Source organism: Anthonomus grandis, chromosome 18 (genome assembly GCF_022605725.1).
Source record: "Anthonomus grandis grandis chromosome 18, icAntGran1.3, whole genome shotgun sequence".
In the NCBI taxonomy this organism is placed as follows: domain Eukaryota; kingdom Metazoa; phylum Arthropoda; class Insecta; order Coleoptera; family Curculionidae; genus Anthonomus; species Anthonomus grandis.
Window position 1 is genome coordinate 3,326,241 of NC_065563.1, and position 10,240 is coordinate 3,336,480.

The 10,240-nt window shown below is 30.0% G+C and overlaps 1 long non-coding RNA gene across 1 annotated transcript; it reads right to left on the reverse strand.

Moving 5' to 3' along the window:
• Positions 1-2,201: 2,201 nt before the first annotated feature.
• LOC126746726 (uncharacterized) lies at positions 2,202-8,747 on the reverse strand. Its single transcript, XR_007663964.1, has 3 exons — positions 8,388-8,747; positions 3,186-3,362; positions 2,202-2,746 (listed from the first exon to the last, which is right to left on the reverse strand). It is a non-coding gene; the product is annotated as an uncharacterized LOC126746726 (long non-coding RNA).
• Positions 8,748-10,240: the final 1,493 nt, after the last annotated feature.

A 10,240-nucleotide genomic window follows, 5' to 3' on the forward strand; every position in this document is an offset into this window, starting at 1 on the left:
CTCGACCTGGCTTGAACTACTACGCGACCTCTAGTTGACGTTTAACGTGAGTACAATTAAACTAAGATATTTTAAAAACAGTACCTTAAATCATAATTTTGCAAGGGTAACTTTTTTTTTCAAATTAAATGGAAAATCTAACAGTTGACTTCTTATAAAAAAATATTTTATCGCCTTGCAGATTTGAGACAAAAAAGAACCAAGTCCCTCCGTATGTTACGCCACTGGCAATTTTATTAGAAATTGGCTTCATCAGTATTTGATAATTCACTACAATAACCTGCATGCCAAATTTAATTAAAGTTGAGCAGGTAGGTTAAAAGTTATGATAAATAAACAATTAATTATTCTTAACTTTAGCACCCTGTATCTTTGTTATTAAACATTTCTGAGAAAAATTTTAAAATGAAAGTCTATTTCTTTTTAAATTCTCTATCACGTATTAAAATTAATGACGTTTAAACTGAACCACCCTGTATATATAATAACTTAGAGGCTAATCAAATAGGATTCATATTGATGCAAATTAAGTTTACTTTCAGATTACATCCCTATCATGTCGTTCTGCACTAAGCTTTGACAGATATCGATTTCGATAGACGACTCGATTATTGCCATTGGCTTCTGGGAATGGTTAACGAAAACTATCAATTTCTATACAGAATTCGCCATAATCGCCATAATATACATTATTGGTCTTCATAAATCCCCATTGGAAGCAAGAAGTTCAGCATCAAGGACGCTGTAGTATAAATGCATGGTGTGGTATAATAGGTGGCACAATTATAGGACCATATGTCTTTGACAAGGCACTAAGAGGCAACATCTAGAGTTCCGCAGAAACATATTGCCAATTTTATTGGGAGATGTAAATCTGGATCTTAGGCGCAATATGTTTCTGCAACTTAATGGTTGTCCAGCGCATTTTGCAAGAAATATGCGAGAACCCCTAATTGCAGCATACCCATTGCTGCATTTAGGTGTTAAATGCTGCATTACCATACTTCCTATACTCGATGTATAGAAAGAGGAAGCCTGTTTCTATGGCCAGCCAGGTCACCCGACTTGACCGTTTTAGATTTTTACCTCTGGGGAAGAGTAAAAGACCTCGTTTTTCGGACCAGGCCTACATTCAGAAAATATGATCCTCAGAATTTAAAATGCGATACATGGTTTGCCTAGAGAGGAAATTGAATGTGTCAATATCTCTACGAGGGAGGGAAAAATTGCAGCTAGAGTTTGTCTAGCTAAGGAAAGGTACACCATCTGTTTCAAAGCTGCGCCAAGTTATGTCCCCTAATAACGCGCGATTAGCGACAGTAGCGCGCCTTTTTTAAGAAAAGACATAAACACTAAAAGGCACAGAACACAAATATAAGAATTAACGCAACGGCAGTGTTTATATGCAAATCGGGGCGATCGATACCGTTGCTTTGGCAGCGGCGTAAACAAATTTACTGCGCAACCGAGCCGAACAACACGTGCTGTACCTTTTCTTAGCTAGACAAAGTCTACGCGTGAACATAGGGGCGCCCATTTTGAAAATCTAGGACGAAATAATCTATTAATATAAATGTATTATATGAAAGAACGCCTCCTCATGGATTTTCGAAAACCTACTTATACTAAGTTTCTTTGTTTAAACGAATATTCATTTAAACAAAAGTTTTCTCAATTCGACTAAGGCAATAGTAATTTACGACGATTTTTGTAATTTTAATTTTTGAATGGTTACATTTTTTTTAATAACTTTAGTTTGAGTAGTTATATGTGAATGCGGTTTTTACCAATCTGTTTAGCTTTGTTCCCTGCTCTTAATAGCATAAAAAAATATATATCGTTAACTTGAATAACGTAAATCCCCAAGTCAATGCCCCTATCGCATTTTAGCGAAAGCTACAGTAATATTTTTTTGATATAAAAATAAAGCAGTAAAGAGACTTTTAACCAAAACTTATTTAACCCATTAGTGCATGAAGTAGCATGGAATAAGAAGCACATAAGTTTTTTATTAAACATTTGTTTAGTGTACGTGAAATAAGCAGGCAAATGTGGAAAAAAAACAAGAAATGTATTCATTTGAAAAAAAGAACAGTCCCTTATGAGGGACATTGTGCTAAAAATAACAAAATAAAAATTCTGATAATCAACAAAAAATGTATTCTTTGATATGCCTATTTAGTGTGATAAGCCTTGAAACATATTTGGGGTGTAAGCCCGCATTACATTTTATGCAAACAAAATTTCCTTTTTTTGCAAAATGCACACCTTCTATCAGTCTCAGAATATTCCACCAAATGATTGATATTATCAAATCTAACATCCAGCGGTAAGGTTGGTCTTAGTTTCCCTTTTACAGACTTTACGCCATATGAATACCGCAAAGCTAGGGCTATGTTTCTTCGAAATATAAAATTGGCCACCACCATTTTCTTTGTCTTATTCGGGTCCGATAGTTGGCAACTATGTTGTCTAATTTATCTACCCTACCCATCCCTCTATTATAATTATATATTATGCCTGGCTGTGGAAAATTTACCTTAGATTTAGTTTCTCTGCAGTAACGTGGAGCTGTTGTATTTGCAGATACGTCAAAATTTGAAGCAGCTGCTACAGCTTTGTTCCTTCCATTGAACAACTACAACATCTTGACATGCAGACTTATGACAGAAGCCTTTTTTTTCAGTTTTCCATTCTTGCTTTGACCTTAGTGGGCTATTTTCTACTCGATTTTCACGTAAAGTACCTGTATAAATATTTCACAATCAATATGCGCTCTTCTATTATTTCACGCACATGTTTAAAATTTCGAATATGTGTTAACTTGTATTCTGTAGTGAATTGCAAATACAAATTTTGTATTGTTCAGACATACTTAAGACCCTAACGTACCATAGCATCACTGTACGTTATTTTAAGAAAATTGAGTTTTCTTTTATAAACTTTAATTTTTATTCCTTTTCTATAATAAAAACCGCTTAAAAGGTTCTAGGAGTCAAGTTAATTCTTCAGAATATTGGCGCGACTTTTAAAATTGACATAAATAGTGGTAAATAAATATTTCAAGTAGTCTTAAATTATAGTGTTTAGTGTGTACGTGTATAATAAATCGGTTAACTATTTTTGTGCATCGAGTGTTTTATTTTACACCTTAACGGTAAAAACGCTACAATTTGAAAACATACCTGACCTCACTACAACAGATTTTTACAGTTGCAAAGTCAATGTCTGAGGGTTTTTCTGCAGTTTCTGCTGTGCCACAGGATAGTAATTTGAGGCTGTTGCTCTTTTGAATTCCTACTGATAGCCATCCAAGGGTGGTAAAACACTGGGAAAGTCTCCTTTTTGTTGATGACTAAGATCTAAAAGTTGCAAGAAGATATAAACTTTGCAGAAAAATTGCTTTGAGCAAAATCGATATCAAATTTACTTATTTCATAAATAATAAATTATTAATTAATAAAACAGAGGTAAAGGATCTTAAAGTTGTTTTTCAAAGTAATATAAAATTCAATAGTAATTTTGAGAATACTACTAATAAAGTGTATGGTGCACTTGGTATTGTTATGAGGAATTCAAGCAACTTCACATGTTATCTTTATGTTAACATAGTTAATGTTTACTTGTACATAGTTGCATATAAAACCATGCTAAAGGACTTTAATATTCAAACTTTAGAAATAAAAAGAAAAAACTAAATTTTTCAGAGTCAAATAGAGGCCTACCAGATGAGATGCTGTAACTGCACTAAAAAAATCAATAAAACTGATAATTTAAATATTTAGAAATATGTTTCCTTACATTCACTTAAAAATAAAATAAATAATTGTAGCTTGAGCTTTGATAGCTTGCTACATCTATAAATGCTTATTCTGCTCTACATGTTGGATAAAAATATGTAAGTATAAGTAAAATCTGTACTGTTGTGGCGAATTCATGATGAGTTACCTATGTTGTTGGGTATTACATCAATAATACAATAAAAATCAATTTAGAAAATACTGTGTCATGTGCTCAAATATTGAAAAGAAGATATATGACCTTAAATTTTTAACGAAACCTTTTGTTATATTTAATTTAATGTAAGTTCAATAAATCTTAAATACAATAATTTACTTGAGGTATAATAGATCTTTTTTATATACACAGGAGCTGAGGATTGATCTATTGATCTCTGAGCTCGTTTCTTCTTTTCAATATACTACCTCATTTTATTATAGATATTAAACTTGAAAATGATGAGAAAAGCCTAATTTTAAAAATTTTAAATTTAAAAATTCCTTAGGTTGATGTTAATACATGCTTTTTTTATAAAATGTAATTAATAATTTTACAAGTATTCCAAACACTAAAAGAAATGATGATGTCATTTGAAAAAAAAAAAGTTGATGTGATTTTTAGGGGATCACTTGTCAGGGGTATTGTTTTTAAGAAATTTTGGGTATACATTTTCTTTAAAAAAATTATAGTTAAAAATAAAAAAGTTACAGCATGTGACGTTGATAGTGGAACACCCTGTATAAATCGAGTTTCCTATAAAGAAAATACATATTAAAATAATTATTATTGAGTCTTAATTTCTTTTAAATGTCTTTTTTGTTCTTGAATGGCTGAAGAGCTTCTATCTTTCTTCAAGATTCATTGTACTTAGGTCCAGCGTAGGGAGATTCCATATTTTCCTTTTATCATGAAAGTGAAAACTTAAATTTAATTTTGAGTAATTTGTCATTCACATTGTCTTTGAAAATTGGGCATGACCCTGGAGCATTCAATTTCCATTTTCCATCCATAATTCTATTAACTTGAATATCTTGGACTTCTATGCAAAAAGGGCGACACGTTGTAGCATTATGCAGACAGTATGAGCATTTTTACATAAATACACATAGAGTTGTAGTTCGGCAGATAATTTATCCATATAAGAATACTTCCTATCGCTAACCACAAGGAATGGTTTTGTGGTAAGTTCAAGAAAAATTGATTTTGGCGATACAGAATAGGTATAATTGATACTAGTGATATATATCTGATTCGACCAATGGTAATACTAATCTAAAGGTAATAATTGCACCATTTGAGTCAAATTAAATTTAATTTCAATAATCTAAAAATATAAAATGTTTTAGATATTAACTGGTATTGGCAAACTATCAATTGTTAATTAATTTTTTAACAGATTTATTTCTTTTATTAATCCAGTTGGATCAAGTATTGAATTATGTAATGTGTTCAACTTTTCCAATTATATTATAATAATTATAAATGATTTGATACATCATTGATATTTAATTGATTATAAAATGTAGTTCAAGATATTGATAACTATTTGATTGATTGAGTAAAGTATCACTTTTAATTGTAATATGCAACCTTTTAGAATATATTGATTTGCAGATACATTTTTTTTGTTTTTCAATATGTATATTTGGGTTTATTTGTCTAATACTATTTTGAATTCGTTTTTTATAAGCAAATAACGCTAACAAGGTGTTTTCACATTCTCTAATATAAATAAAAATCAGTATTTAAAACGATAATTAAAATGTTCTTTTATAATAAGAGTGAAATCTTATCTAATTTGTACAGTAGTATTTCAGGGTTATTATTTAGATCATGGAATTTTATTCTATTTCCATCAGTTTTAATTCAATATAAATGTATACAGGGTAGAAATTTGAAAATGAAACAGAGCCTATTTTGGGTCCCTCAGAACTTTTGCGAAAAAATCCTCGGACCCGTCAATTTTTGATTCAAGGGGGAAACATTTTTTTGCTAGTTTCGCCCCTTCTGTTTTTTGTTACTTATATGTAGTTATGTCAGGGAGATGTTTTTTCTACTAAATAGGCCTTTTTTGGTGATATCATTTAATTTTATATAAGTTTTCATGTACAATGTTACTTCATAGTAATAAATAAATATATTATTATTATTATTTCCTAATATAAGTGTATCTATATAAATAACTTCAAATGGTTTCAAATGTCTTCTATTATATTTAGATTTTTGACAGATTTCACAATTATCAATATATTTTATAATAACATTTTTCATTGATTTCCAATAATAGTTTAATTTTATTAGAAAGAAAGTTTCTTGAATTCTGCAATGAATAGTTTTTCCCTTATGAGAAAATTGAATTATTTGATTTCTTTCTTCAGGTTTAACATTATTTATTACTTGGTAAAATTCAATTATTTCAATGTCAATTCATTAAAATGGTTACTTAAAACTTGTTGGAAAACTGGACATAAATCTTGTGAGAAAAAGCGTATGTAATTTTTTTTCTAAAAAGAAGATCCTAAAGTTATTATAGGAAATACTCTTTCAAATATATATTAAAAATTATCAATGAATTGATGAGTATTAATAAATATTAACATTCCTTTTTTAAATATTTTTTCACTATAGTTATTTATTTTTCATGTCCAACAGAGCACAAGACATAACCAAAATCCTTGAAAAAATAGTACCCATGCTTTCTGCTTTGTATAGGAGTAGCAACTATTCAAGTAGGGGAAGTAAATTTAAGATTTATAATTGAATTGATGAAACAGTGGGCTGCCAAGGCAGTTGTGCATATAGGTCTCCTAATGGACCCGTCATGCCCTTAATCAAGTTTATAATAAGATTTATAATGCTTTTTTTCCAACACATTTTCAATACCTTTTGCCAGTTTATGTGTGGTGAAACTAACTTTAATAAGGCACAAATATTACAAAATAGAGTTGCTAATGTATTATTTAACTATGATTGGCTCACCAGTATTAAAAACATAATTTACCTAGAACTAAATTTACATAATTTGAAGACATATTAGAAATTGAACAATGTAAAATGATTTATGAAATTCTTCATGGGCAGCAAAAATGTGACATAAATATTTTATTTCATTGTGATATGCATAATTATCAAACAAGATCCCAAAATAATATATATCAAGTGAGCACTAGGACTAATATAGGTTTAAATAATCCAATTATCAATGCAATTAAAATTTTTAACAACATATAATACATTTGTTAAAACATTAAAGACCTTTAAATTTGTTAGATGACTGTTTGTTGGAGCATTTATAGGGTTTTTTATTTATTATATTACTTAGAAACTATTTCTTATTTAAATTTGTTTAAATTTATCATTTTATTTTTGTTATTCTCGAGACCAGTGCTTAAAGGCACTATTTAGAGGTTTAAACTATATTTAACACAAAATTGTAACTTGTAAGTTTGTTTAAATAAATTGATTAAATAAATTCCAGAATATGTCAAACCTAAGATAAATATTAGACATCTTACAAGTAGATATTGAACACAGCCCTATATGTGACTGATATAATCTGATTATTATGACTGGACTGAAAAGTGTGATTTTAAAATCCACAATCCTAAGATAGGAATTCTCAGATTTAATATGGTCTTTTTGCATTTTAATTGTATAATTTTATAACTCTTGGTTATTCAAAGTAGATATATTCTCCACGCACCCCTCAAAAAAAAGAACTCAAATCTCTCTGAAGACAAATGGCATTCGAGACAGTCCTAATCTCTATAAAAAATATTATATTAACTGCAAATATCAATCAAATCGAACAAAATATCAAAAGCCACAGAGAGAGCCCCCAATATTTACTTGTGATCTCCCAATAATGGATGATAAAGAAAGCATCAAGTTTACAATAAGTATCACATGATTGACCTGGTCAAAGAAATGCCCTTTTCCATACACTGCAAGCAAGTGCTTTGTTTACAAAATAAGTCTTAAGTAATCTTACCATAGCAATCTCACCATTTTAAGAATATTTGAGCAATGCCACAATCCTTTATTGCTATTAACGATAATGAAAAATATTGGGAATTTTCTTTAAGTTATTCTTAATTAACTATATTAATTAATAAATTGTTCATTGGCAAGTATTTTGCAAAACCACCAAAGGATATAGTCCATCTGATTCCTTTGATCTTTTATGTGCTAGCTTCTTGGTAATTGTTAAAATTGCGGAGCTCTGAACTAAATAAGTTGGCAAAGACAGATATACAGTATCTTCTAGTGAATTAAAAATTGGTTTTTGTTATAGGGCTAATACTTGGTATCTGTTTGATAATACTATCAAAGGCCTACTTTTACTTATTTCATTATTATACTGTTGATAGAAGTAATAAATGGTAGAAGTTCTTTATTTGATATAATAAATATTATGACTTAGAATAGGACAAGAAAAAAGCAAATACGTATACTCTCAAAAGTGTTATAAACTATATAATTAAATTTCTAATTAAGAGAAACAGGGATATACATTTCTTAGACGGGTAAGTGATTGCACCCTTACTGTCCCTTACCAGATTTATTCAGCAAGTCTCAAACATTAAATCAGCAATATTTTGACTTACACTATTTTAAATCAAATACATGGGTCCTCTTGCATGGACTCCCTTCGCCATTGCTGCCTCCTTATTCAGGAAGAGAGTTAAAATCCTATCTACCAGCCCTATGCATGCCACTTTCTATCTTGCCGTCTTCCATGGGTACGTACACGATATGCTGGAATTGTAAAAGGGTCTTTTTTGGTATTTCACACTTATTTTCTGACCATTGCCTACAACGTAAAAGAAAAAGAATAGAAATAATGGTTAGTATTCAATATCAAGACTTCAAGACTCAAGAGGCTTGCCCATAGAGTAATTAAAAGTATGTAATATTCATTTCTCTATGGGCTTGCCGCCTTCTCACATTTAACTAGGGTTGAGCAAAATTTCACTACCTGTGAATCATTCACTGTGAATAAAAAATCACATTCACGACTTGATGACAACTTAAAAATAAACTGTGAAATGTCAAAATGTGAATGAGAAAGGCGCGTTCACATTCAGACTAACGAATGCGCGTTGAAATTTGAAAAACCGAAAGAAGTAATTTATTCATCAGCGATTAGCCATCGTTAAACAGACTATCTGACTCCCATCGTCTATCCGTCTCTCTCGTTTGTGGGGAAAAACGAGAGAACAATTATTATTTTTTATAAATTATTTTTATTGTACAAATATTATATTTTATATTGTCATGCTTATTTAGTTTCTTTTTACTGGATTTTTATTATGATAGAATATTTTAATTTATCTATTTCTGCGGAAGGTCGAATATTAAAATATGTTTGTTTTTATCATTATTTTAAAGTTTTAAAGACAATTATTTCTTATTAAGACATCGTGATATTAGCTTTAAAAATGTCTATGAAAATATATATATTTTCAAATGTGACAACAATGAATCATTGTTGTCATTGTCAATGATATTGTCTCCATTTTTTATTTACTTTAGGCCCCCTTAATATTTGTACCTGGGTATGAACTATCCTTAACACAATAAACACAGAATAGTAATACTTTTCTTATTATTATACGAATTCACTGCCATGATATTAAACTGCGCGATAAGCAAACTCGCCAACCGGCGCTCAATCGTGAATTCACGTTCACAGGCTATATTCACAGTGAATAGAAAATCGCGTTAACAGTTATACCTGTGAATTCAAATTCACGACTTAGCTCAAGCCTACATTTAACACTGTTGTTACTGACAGCTGCCAATGTTGTCTGTCAATACCAAGTATCAAACGAAAAGAAAACAAACTAATGCATCATCCAGATGTTACAGATATCGACGATACCGGTCGATATTCATTTGGGATTCATTCTTCATTCCCTCGAAGTATCGTATACTTTTGTATATATATGTTACCGCTAATATCCAAAATCTGCTATTATACAATAGCTAAACATATTGGGAATTATGCGTAAATACTAAAACCGTTGGTAGTTATGCAAAATAACGGCGCGTATCAGAAATTATCGATAACTACTAAAATCACTTAGATTCAATTAGAAATTAAATATTTTATAATTATTAAAGATTTCTTAATACGTTTTTATTATTGTACGTTTATGGCCACGGTTGCTCCTGATTTGATGTTATGACATAGTATACGAGCAAACTATATATTATATGAGTGAACTTGTGAAAAGATCGGCTTAAATCGCATTTTTTCCCATGGTGCGGGACAAACAACACAAGTTTTTACTATCGCAATGGTCCACAAAAATACTCAAATACGTCCTTTTTAGCCAAACACTATAGAACAGATATAAAAAATAAAACTTCACAAATGCTGTGTTACCATTTCAAATTTTTTGAAGCGGTTTTAGGAATAAGAAAGTTAATAACTTTTTTTGCTTTGAAGACCTTA